Genomic DNA, 11081 nt, shown 5'->3' on the forward strand with positions numbered 1-11081 from the left:
TGCTTCTCCATGTGGGTACCAATGATACTGCCAAGAATGACCTTGAGCGGATCACTGCAGACTACATGGCTCTGGGAAGAAGGATAAAGGAGTTTGAGGCGCAAGTGGTGTTCTCATCTATCCTCCCCGTGGAAGGAAAAGGCCTGGGTAGAGACCGTTGAATTGCAGAAGTCAATGAATAGCTACGTAGGTGGTGTTGGAGAGAAGGCTTTCGATGATTTAATTGGGGGTGGGTCCTGCTTTTGAGCAGGGGGTTGGACTAGATGACCTCCTGAGGTCCCTTCCAACCCTGATATTCTATGATTCTATGATTCTATGATACTATGATTCTTTGACCATGGGATGGTGTTCCAAGAAGGAGAAGTGCTAGGCAGAGACGGGCTCCACCTAACGAAGAGAGGGAAGAGCATCTTTGCAAGCAGGCTGACTAACCTAGTGAGAAGAGCTTTAAACTAGGTTAACCAGGGGAAGGAGACCAAAGCCCTGAGGTAAGTGGGGGCGTGGGATACCGGGAGGAAGCATGAGCTGGAGAGCACGAAAGGGGAGGGCTCCTGCCTCATACTAAGAAAGCAGGACAAACAGCAAGTTATCTCAAGTGCCTATATACAAATGTAAGAAGTCTGGGAAACAAGCAGGGAGAACTGGAATCCTGGCACAGTCAAATAATTATGATGTGATTGGAATAACAGAGACTTGGTGGGATAACTCACATGACTGGAGTACTGTCATAGATGGATATAAACTATTCAGGAAGGACAGGCAGGGCAGAAAAGGTGGGGGAGTTGCATTGTATGTAAGAGAGCAGTATGACTGCTCAGAGCTACGGTATGAAACTGCAGAAAAACCTGAGTGTTTCTGGATTAAGTATAGAGGCGTGAGCAACAAGGGTGATGTCGTGGTGGGAGTCTGCTATAGACCACCGGACCAGGGGGATGAAGTGGACGAGGGTTTCTTCTGGCAACTCATGGAAGTTACTAGATCGCAGGCCCTGGTTCTCATGGGAGACTTCAATCACCCTGATATCTGCTGGCAGAGCAATACAGCGGTGCACAGACAATCCAGGAAGTTTTTTGGAAAGGGTAGGGGACAATTTCCTGGTGCAAGTGCTGGAGGAACCAGGTAGGGGCAGAGCTCTTCTTGACCTGCTGCTCACAAAAAGGGAAAAATTAGTAGGGGAAGCAAAAGTGGATGGGAACCTGGGAGGCAGTGACCATGAAATGGTTGAGTTCAGGATCCTGTCACAGGGTAGAAAGGAGAGCAGCAGAATACGGACCCTGGACTTCAGAACAGCAGAATTTGACAACCTCAGGGAACTGATGGGCAGGATCCCCTGGGAGAATAACAGGAAGGGGAAAAGAGTCCAGGAGAGCTGGCTGTATTTTAAAGAATCCTTATTGAGCTTACAGGGACAAACCATCCCAGTGTGTAAAAAGAATAGTAAACATGGCAGGCGACCAGCTTGGCTTCACAGTGAAACCTTGCTGATCTTAAACACAAAAAATAAGCTTACAAGGAGTGGGAGACTGGACAAATGACCAGGAAAGAGTATAAAAATATTGCTCGGGCATGCAGGAGTGAAATCAGGAAGGCCAAATCGCACCTGGAGTTGTAGCCAGCAAGAGATGTTAAGAGTAACAAGAAGGGTTTCTTCAGGTATGTTAGCAAAAAGAAGAAATTCAAGGAAAGTGTGGGCCCCTTACTCAATGAGGGAGGCAAACTAGTGACAGAGGATGTGGAAAAAGCTAACGTACTCAATGCTTTTTTGCCTCTATCTTCACGAACAAGTTCAGCTCCCAGACGACTGCAATGGGCAGCACAGTATGGGGAGGAGGTGACCAGCCCTTTGGAAAAAAGAAGTGGTTCGGGACAATTTAGAAAAACTGGACAAGCACAAGTCCATGGGGCCGGATGCACTGCATCCGAGAGTGCTAAAGGAGTGAGCAGATGTGATTGCAGAGTCATTGGCCATTATCTTTGAAAACTCATGGCATTTGGGGGAAATCCCGGACGACTGGAAAAAGGCTAGTGTAGTGCCCATCTTTAAAAAAGGGAAGAAGGAGGATCCGGGGAACTACAGGCCACTCAGCCTCACCTCAGTCCCTGGAAAAATCATGGAGCAGGTCCTCAAGGAATCAATTCTGAAGTACATAGAGGAGAGGAAAGTGATCAGGAACAGTCAGCATGGATTCACCAAGGGCAAGTCATGCCTGACTAATCTAATTGCCTTCTATGATGAGATAACTGGCTCTGTGGATGAGGGGAAAGCAGTGGACGTGTTGTTCCTTGACTTTAGCAAAGCTTTTGACACGGTCTCCCACAGTATTCTTGCCAGCAAGTTAAAGAAGTACGGGCTAGATGCAAGGACTGTAGGGTGGATAGAATGCTGGCTAGATTGTGGGGCTCAATGGGTAGTGATCAATGGCTCCATGTCTAGTTGGCAGCCGGTATCAAGTGGAGTGCCCCAAAGGTCTGCCCTCGGGCCGGTTTTGTTCAATATCTTCATTAATGATCTGGAGAATGGTGTGGATTGTGCCCTCAGCAAGTTTGCAGATGACACTAAACTGGGAGGAGAGGTAAATACGGCTGGAGGGTAGGGATAGGATACAGAGGGCCCTAGACAAATTAGAGGATTGGGCCAAAAGAAATCTGATGAGGTTCAACAAGGACAAGTGCAGAGTCCTGCACTTAGGACAGAAGAATCCCATGCACCGCTACAGACTAGGGACTGAATCGCTATGCAGCAGTTCTGTAGAAAAGGTCCTAGGGGTTACAGTGGACAAGAAGCTGGATATGAGTCAACAGTGTGCCCTTGTTGCAAGAAGGCCAATGTCATTCTGGAATGTATAAGTAGGGGCATTGCCAGCAGATTGAGGGACGTGATCGTTCCCCTCTATTCGACATTGGTGAGGCCTCATCTGGAGTATTGTGTCCAGTTTTGGGCCCAACACTACAAGAAGGATGTGGAAAAATTGGAAAACGTCCAGCGGAGGGCAACAGAAATGATTAGGGGACTGGAACCCATGACTTATGAGGAGAGGCTGAGGGAACTGGGATTGTTTATTCTGTGGAAGAAAAGAATGAGGGGGGATTTGATAGCTGCTTTCAACTACCTGAAAGGGGGTTCCAAAGAGGGTGGATCTAGACTGTTCTCAGTGGTAGCAGATGACAGAATGAGGAGTAATGGTCTCACTTTGCAGTGGGGGAGGTTTAGGTTGGATATTAGGAAAAACTTTTTCACTGAGAGGGTGGTTAAACATTGGAATGCATTACCTAGGGAGGTGGTGGAATCTCCTTCCTTAGAAGTTTTTAAGGTCAGGCTTGACAAAGCCCTGGCTGGGATGATTTAGTTGGGGATTGGTCCTGCTTTGAGCAGGGGGTTGGACTAGATGACCTCCTAAGTTCCCTTCCAACCCTGATATTCTATGATTCTATGCTTTGAACAAGGAGAATAGGAAATGGAGACTGAAGTGTGTTCTTCTATGGTAATTCTTCAGTTCTAAGTTTGATTCTTTGCCACCACACTAGTCTTTGGTCTTACTCTTTATATTTCATAAATTAAAGATCTGAATGTTTTGGCATCAGGATAGTATGATGAATGTTACATGATTTCGCTGTTGTGTTTGAGACAACTTAGGCAGAGAGTGGCCAGTCCAAAAGGAGCTCTTGCTTACTTTATTTCACATTATTCATTGCCAACATTGCTAGAATAATACCACAAATGTTATTCCTTGCATATTTTAAAGGCACTGGACATTTTGCTTGTTGCTGCTGTTTTCAATGGCAGCAAAACTCTTAGTAAATGTCCATTTTATTGGTGCAAATTGCATTCACTATAAACATACTGCACTTTTAGCAGTACATGGCTATATCTAGAAGATAATAGCTCATTTAAGTCTAAGCGACATTTATTTATTTCATATTGCTTAGCAACATTATTTTCCCCTTGTATGAGATTTTCATCCTTTTTATTCTATAGCTCTCTATCTATTACAGCACAAGATCTGTTACCTGAGCCATTCAGCTTTGTAGAATATCAGTATTTCGGGTCCATTCAATAAAAACCTTTTCCACCTTAACACACTTCTGATGATACAATGACGATATAGCACATTTTGATGTGACACAGCAACACAGAACTTTTTCCCCTTTCTTCTATTTTGTTTGCTTTCACTCTCACATTTATCAGTTAACACAATGGCACTGCATTAGTATGTAATCTGAAAAATAAAAGAAAGAGGTTAGTAAATCAAGTACTGGGAATATAAGAAAACCCCAAAGAAACCAAAGCTAGCAACAAGGTTTAGGCTCTGAGGACATCTCCAAGCTATGAAAGAAGTGGAGAAAAGGTTAGTTGGATAACAAATGGATGGGGAGTAAATTGCATGCTTATAAAGTTCTCTATCTATAGATATAAAAGCGAAAGATGAAGAGGGTGAAAGAGAAAATGAGAGGAAATGAGGTAGAATACAAAAAGTCAATTATTTAGAAAATCAGTTTACATGCAGAAGAGGTGTAAACAGATTAAAGGGTGCAAAGACAATCAAAGGGTAAATGAAAACTACTTAAATGAAGGTGAGGGAACAATATGAGCATACAAACAGACATGGAGAAAATAGAATAGAAATAGAATAGAATAGAACAGAATTTAACCAGTAGTGCAGATTCAAAGAAAAATATATAGAAGAGAAAAATTGGAAATTGTAAAGTAACCAATAACAAAACAGAATTAAAGATGAAAAATAATCAGAGTTCATAAGGAAGAAAAAGACACAAGGGAAAATAAGAATGAAAAATACTATGTAAAAGAGAAGAAAATCACAAAGGACTAGCATAACAATAGCTTATTTTAGGCTGAGTTTTGCCTCCTATAAGGTTAGGGTTTTCTTCTACAAGATTATTTTATGCTGTACTTTTTTCTTTCACTTTTTCTCTTACATTTTTGTTTTGTTTTATTGTTTTCTTTTCTGAATAGCTTACCTAGATTTCACATTCTATTTTTCCATACAGTATTACTCATTTCCTTGGACTATAACAGGGTGGTCTGTCTCTTCTAAAGGTAATGGGGCTAGGTGTCAGCCAACTCCTGTTCCATGGCATGGCCCTGTAAGGCTTTTAGAGGTTTTAATATGTATTAGGGCCTAGGGCATGGCAAAGGATGATGCTGGGAGAGAGGAAGTGGTCCCAGGTAATAATCGAGGGGAAGGGGGAATGGGAAAACCTTCACCGCTGTTCCTTGGAAGGCCTGGGACCAGGACACTTGTAGTTCAGGGTGGGGAAAGGCTCCTCTATTTTGCAGCCAGCCACAATGAACCATGGTAAAGAAGGCAGGCATGTATGAAGCCTCATCCCTCATAACAGAGACAGTAGTAGGGGGAAGGACAGCTTTCCTGTTGATCTCTGTTAGCCTAGGGTAGAAAAGACTGATGTGAGACCTGGCTTCCAAGATGAGGAGGAAGACTACACCCCAGCTGAAATGCTGGGAAGAAAGGACTGTTGTAAATGAAAGCTTGGTTTTGTCTTCTGTTGCTGCCAGGCTGGGTGGAACGGAGTGAGGGCAATTTAAAGGGGCTAGCTGGAGAAGCTGGCCTTAAGCAGAGCACACAGCCCCATGAAGGAGGGTTGTGGGGATCCCTTGACCAGGGGAAGGGTTTTGGCATGAAAGGCCAGTGGAAACTCTTTGTAAAGCTCAATTAATTAGATGCCTTCCAAAGGGGGAAGCTGTTTTAAGTACTTTGGACTGTGGGAAGTTATTTAGAGATCCCTGGGGGAACTGAGTATGGTACTGGCAAGGCTACCTCATTGCCAATAGGGGTGCTCTAGAGACAGCACTCTGCCACATGGACAACATTTTGGTGTCTGTTAAACTGGTGTCAATTTTGAGTAACTCCATTCAAATGAGAGTAACTCCAGTTTACCTGAGTTTAGAATGTGTCCTTTTATGATTTTTCTATATTAGTCTAAAATGGTCAAATATAGTTCCAGGAAAAAAAAACACAAAACAAAACACCTTTGCTTTATACATTATTGACAATTTTGCCTATATTTACCACATAATTTATATTTGTAATATATAACAGTCTCTGACAACCTGTACGGGTGGATAAATGCTGCCTAATATATTGGCCAAATAACTGAATGATGGCAAAATTAGTTAAATACATTTAGTTAATAGTATATTACCATACCACCATATGAATAGGTGATTTGTAACAAATTGCAAACCCATGTAAATGAAACAATATAAAACTTTTGGGAGTTTCACCCTTGCCCTCAACTATCTCCCCTGGCACTTATTTAATTACAGAAATAACTGAGGAGCTTTGAACAGCTGTCATTAAATATTTTTTAAAAATCTTGCCAGAGAAATTTTTCCTCATCCTCCTCCCAAATATGGATTTTTTTTCTCTCACCCAAACTATTGTGATTCAAGGTCCAGGGAAGGCAAGATTCAACTGTGCATCAGAGACAGGTTTTCTAAATGTAAAAATGAGTGAGGGTATGTCACAAGGTCTAGAAATGATAAAAATTATAAAAGGTCTAGAAAATATGACCTATGTGGAAAGGATAAAAAAAAGGGGGGGGCACTTAGTCTTGAGAAAAGAAGACAGAGGAGGAGAGGCTGATTACAATCCTTGCATATTTGAAGACTGTTATCAAGAGGCCTATGAACAATTGTTCACTATGTCTGCTGAAAGTAGGACAAAACATAATTGGCTTAATCTGCAGCAAGAGAAATTGAGGTTTGATATTCGGAAAAGCTTTCTAACTATAAAGGTAGTTCCGGAATAAGCTTGCAAAGGAGGCTGTGGAATCCCCATCAGTTGAAGTATTTAAGAGCAGGTTGGACAAACATCTGCCATAAATGATCTAGCTTTAGTTGGTCTTGCCTTAGCACAGAGGGCTGGTCTAGGTGGCCTCTTGAGGTCCCTTCCAGCCCTACATTTCTATAAGTCTATGGACATTTATTTTTTATACAAAGCAGACAGAAAAGATAGAGAGACAGCAGAGTGATTAGGGCAGTACTCAGAGCATGAACATGAACCTGGGTCTCCCACTTTGCTAGTGAGTGCCCTACCTACCAAGCTATTGGCCATTCTGGGGTCTCTCTCCCTCACACATACCCTGATGAAATTTTCATCAACACCAATACTTTTTCTGGGAAACATTTTGGTTTTGACAAAACAACATATACCTAAGGGAAAAAGTTTCAAGGAAAAATGTTCAACCAGCTCTACTGCCTACACAGTTAGTTGCAGGATGGGGCCTATGCCATCAAGCACTTAAAAAGTCAGGTAATTTCTTTTTGTATTTGCCTCTTAAAATACAGATGTTATACATTTCTGTCAAATAATATAATGCATAATGAATTTTAAATACTTGTACTATCCATATACATTTTGTACGTATTTCCTCCAAGAACTGTCACTTTTGCTGGATGTCACATTCTGACAGATATTTTCAATACATTAACTAATTAATCCTCAGGCTCCACAGGAAGTGTAAGTGTAAGACATTGAAATGACTTTTCCATTCTATTCTCCATAGATTCATATACAGAGTCTGCCATCATAGTATGTGAGCATTTAGCAATATAACTAACAACTGTTACATGTGGTTTGTCTAACCTAATGTTATGCTTCACTACGAAGTCCCACAGTGGGTTATTTTCAGAATATGGTTTAAAACCTGGATCTCCTAACTCCCTAGTCCATGCTTAATTCTGTCCAGTGGCTGGCCAGCTGGCCAGTGGTTCTCAACCTGCTTTTCTCCAGGGTCCAAAATGGGAAGTCAAAATTCTCCTAGGATCTACTACATTAACAAGTATTCTTCAATAAATTTAAGATTAAAAATCCAAGTAGAAAACATGCACAAAACTTCATGCCTTTATTGGAAAGGACAATGGTACAGAATGGCTTCAGACATATGAGTGTTGCTGGTAAAACATAACCAAAAGCAGAGTAAATATCATCATACCTCTTTGTTATGATTTTCTGTCTTCTTGTTTCTAGATTAGATGTTTTCCCTTGCTTGCCATTCTTACTACCTGTACATGATACTTTTAAAATCTTTTCATCCTGCACTTGCTTGTGTTGGGTATTGAGGGCTGTGCTGGGACTAAAAGCTATCACCCTAAGGCTACTTCTATACTGGTGAGCATACTCAGGTACTTATCTATGTATATGCTCATACCTATACCTCATACCCATGCTGAGGATCCACATTTGCTGTGCTGGAGATAGGTATAAGCTGTATACCCGCATATGCCTCTGTACATACTGCCGTTTTTTTGGTATGTGAGTTTGGTGTTAGCATTTCAGGGCAGTGTCCCAGGACTCTCTGCTTCTGGACGCACTTTAGGAACTGCCTTGCCATGTGCTGTTGGTACTGTCTGCCACCTTCACATATTTGTCAATGGCAGCTCCTGCTCACCTCTCTCCTGCACAAACCTGGTGGAAGACATGGAGCAAGTGACTGATGATGTGTTTCTGGTCCTACACTTTCATGCGGGACAAATCTGTGTGCATTGCAGTCGCGACTAGTGAGAATCTTGGGTGAATGGGTGGATTAATCTTTCTCATAAGCCAAAGATGGAGGCCTGGGATGGTGACTGATCAACTGTTGCCACATGATGCAGAGACAGAGGACAGTACCAGTGTTGTGACTGTATGTCCATGGGTGGACAGTCACTTTTGAACCAGGAGAACTAGCATAGTGTGGTGGAGTCACAATGTCTTGGAAATGTGGGATGATGACCAGTGGCTACAGAACTTCAAACTGAGGAAGCAGACATTCCTGGAGCTCTGTGAGCAACTGGTCCAAGACCTTATAGTGGCCAAACACTTAATTCCATAGGCCCATATTGGTGCAGTAGGGGACGGCTATTGCAGTCTGGAAGCTGACAATGTCAGACAACCACTGGTAATTCGCAATCCACTTTGGGGTAGTGTGACAGGGTGCTGAACACAAAGTGCTTAATCAGCCCCCTGCCACGCCAGCCCGAATCAAGGGCAATGGATTGGGGCTGGCTGAATAGTCCTGCCTGCTTGGCAACTAGGAACAGCTGCCAGCCTAATTAGCCAGGGACTATAAAGGCTGGGAGGAAGAAAGATGTGGGGTGGGGGAGAGAAAGGCCAGAAGCTGAGAGGGACTGGTGACTTGGGTCTATTGCTGGTTAAGTCTGTCTGTAAAACCGTGTACATAGATAGTAAGCTGAAGGTGGGAAAGAACTATAAATAAAATACACAGGTGATTGCATCGGTCTGAGGCATCCCTGATTGGTTTTGTGAGGTTTGTGATATAAAGCCAGTACATCCCTCGGACCAGGCTACTTCCTGCAGCACACATTGGCTGGGCACAGCGAATCGCGGCCAGTGGGAGCCACGATCGGCCGAACCTGCGGACGTGGCAGGTAAACAAACCGGCCGGGCCCGCCAGGGGCTTTCCCTGCACAAGTGGCATCCCAAGTTTGGGAAACACTCATCTAGATAATACTTAGTCCTGCCATGGGTGCAGGGCCCTAGACTAGATGACCTCTTGAGGTCCCTTCCAATCCTATGATTCACAGAATAAAAATAAAAATCTCTATATGGGAAAGGCCAAATATGGAAACTTCAAGTGAATAATTTGGAGAGTGGTGAGTGTGTATCAACATGGAAATTGTTTTGAAATCTTAATACAACTTTAACAATAGTGGTCACTACTGACAAGTGATATAACACACATATTTCTGTTCTAGTTCTTCCCTAGTGTGCAATTGTTTCATCTCCTTAACTCATATTCAGTATGTGTTTGATCACTCCATCTTTTTCCATTGGTTTTAATACTGCCATAAACATCCAGTTATTTTCTAACTGTATGGTAACTCTCAAGCTGTCAATGTCTAACAATGAGAGCCAACTCCACTGAAGTCAATGGTAGCCTTTCCATTCACTTCAGTGGGAGTTATATCCGGCACTAAAATATGGGGACACACTATGTGATAAAGACACATATAAGGCACATGCTAATAATAGGAGTAGGAAGATTTTATATTATATGTTTAGGACCAGGTTTTCAAAAGAAATCAACATCCACAAGTGAAGCAGGTTTTCAAAAGCATTCAACTCCCACTTAGATGTCTAAGGAATGTGGGCAGATTTTCAAATTCATTCAGCACCCAGTGGTTCCCATTGAAGATAATTGGCCGAGTTCTTTTGAGAATCTGTCCCCATCATTTGAGTGCCTAAATTAGAGCTGAGCTCTTTTGAAAATCTGACCCTTGCTTTATACCATAAGAGTAATATTTTCCACAATCCTGTTTTCATGATTTAGTATATCTGATGTAAATAATTTACAGTAATACATGTGAGAACACCAGGTCTGTGTGGGATGGTGTTAAATTTAGGTCTAACATGAGGACCATTTCTTCAAATGAAGGGCAGCTGAGGGGAACCGTATGCTCTTAATTTCCAAAATTAGTATTTCCATCTGTTAGACAAGTTGTAATTTTCATATTTTTATTCATTTCATTTTCTCTTTTATAATTAAGCTTAATTATTAAGCAATGATCCCTAGTTTTGAGTTATTTGCCTGGAGTTTTCCAAGCTTTTAAAGTGAGATTCACCGGTGGTGACAAAGAGAAAGATCTCCTTGAAAAGAGTAAAGATCATAAACTTCCCTCCCTCAGGGCTCGGTTCATTAGCTGTTATCTATGGTCTTTCACATCACAGAAGCTGGCTCAGCTAGAAGCCATCCTATTCAGATAATTGTTATGTCTGAAGCCCATTAAAAAAACAAAACAAAATTTTCCTTAGCAAACAGTGGAGCGTTTGAGTGGGAGGTGGAGAGCATAAGCGATGAGTTCTCTCTACTGCCCATGGCTGAAGATGCTAAACTCCTTTAAAGGTACAATTCTCTGTATGTAAAAAGAGCTAGTTTCAGGAGGATTCTGCAAACTAATGGCAAATAAATAATCACAGAACAAGCTGTCATAAATATAAAGGGAAGGGTAAACACCTTTAAAATCCCTCCTGGCCAGAGGAAAAACCCTTTCACCTGTAAAGGGTTAAGAAGCTAGGATAACCTCGCTGGCACCTGACCAA

The sequence above is a fragment of the Caretta caretta genome, chromosome 1 (assembly GCF_965140235.1).
Source record: "Caretta caretta isolate rCarCar2 chromosome 1, rCarCar1.hap1, whole genome shotgun sequence".
NCBI lineage: Eukaryota > Metazoa > Chordata > Testudines > Cheloniidae > Caretta > Caretta caretta.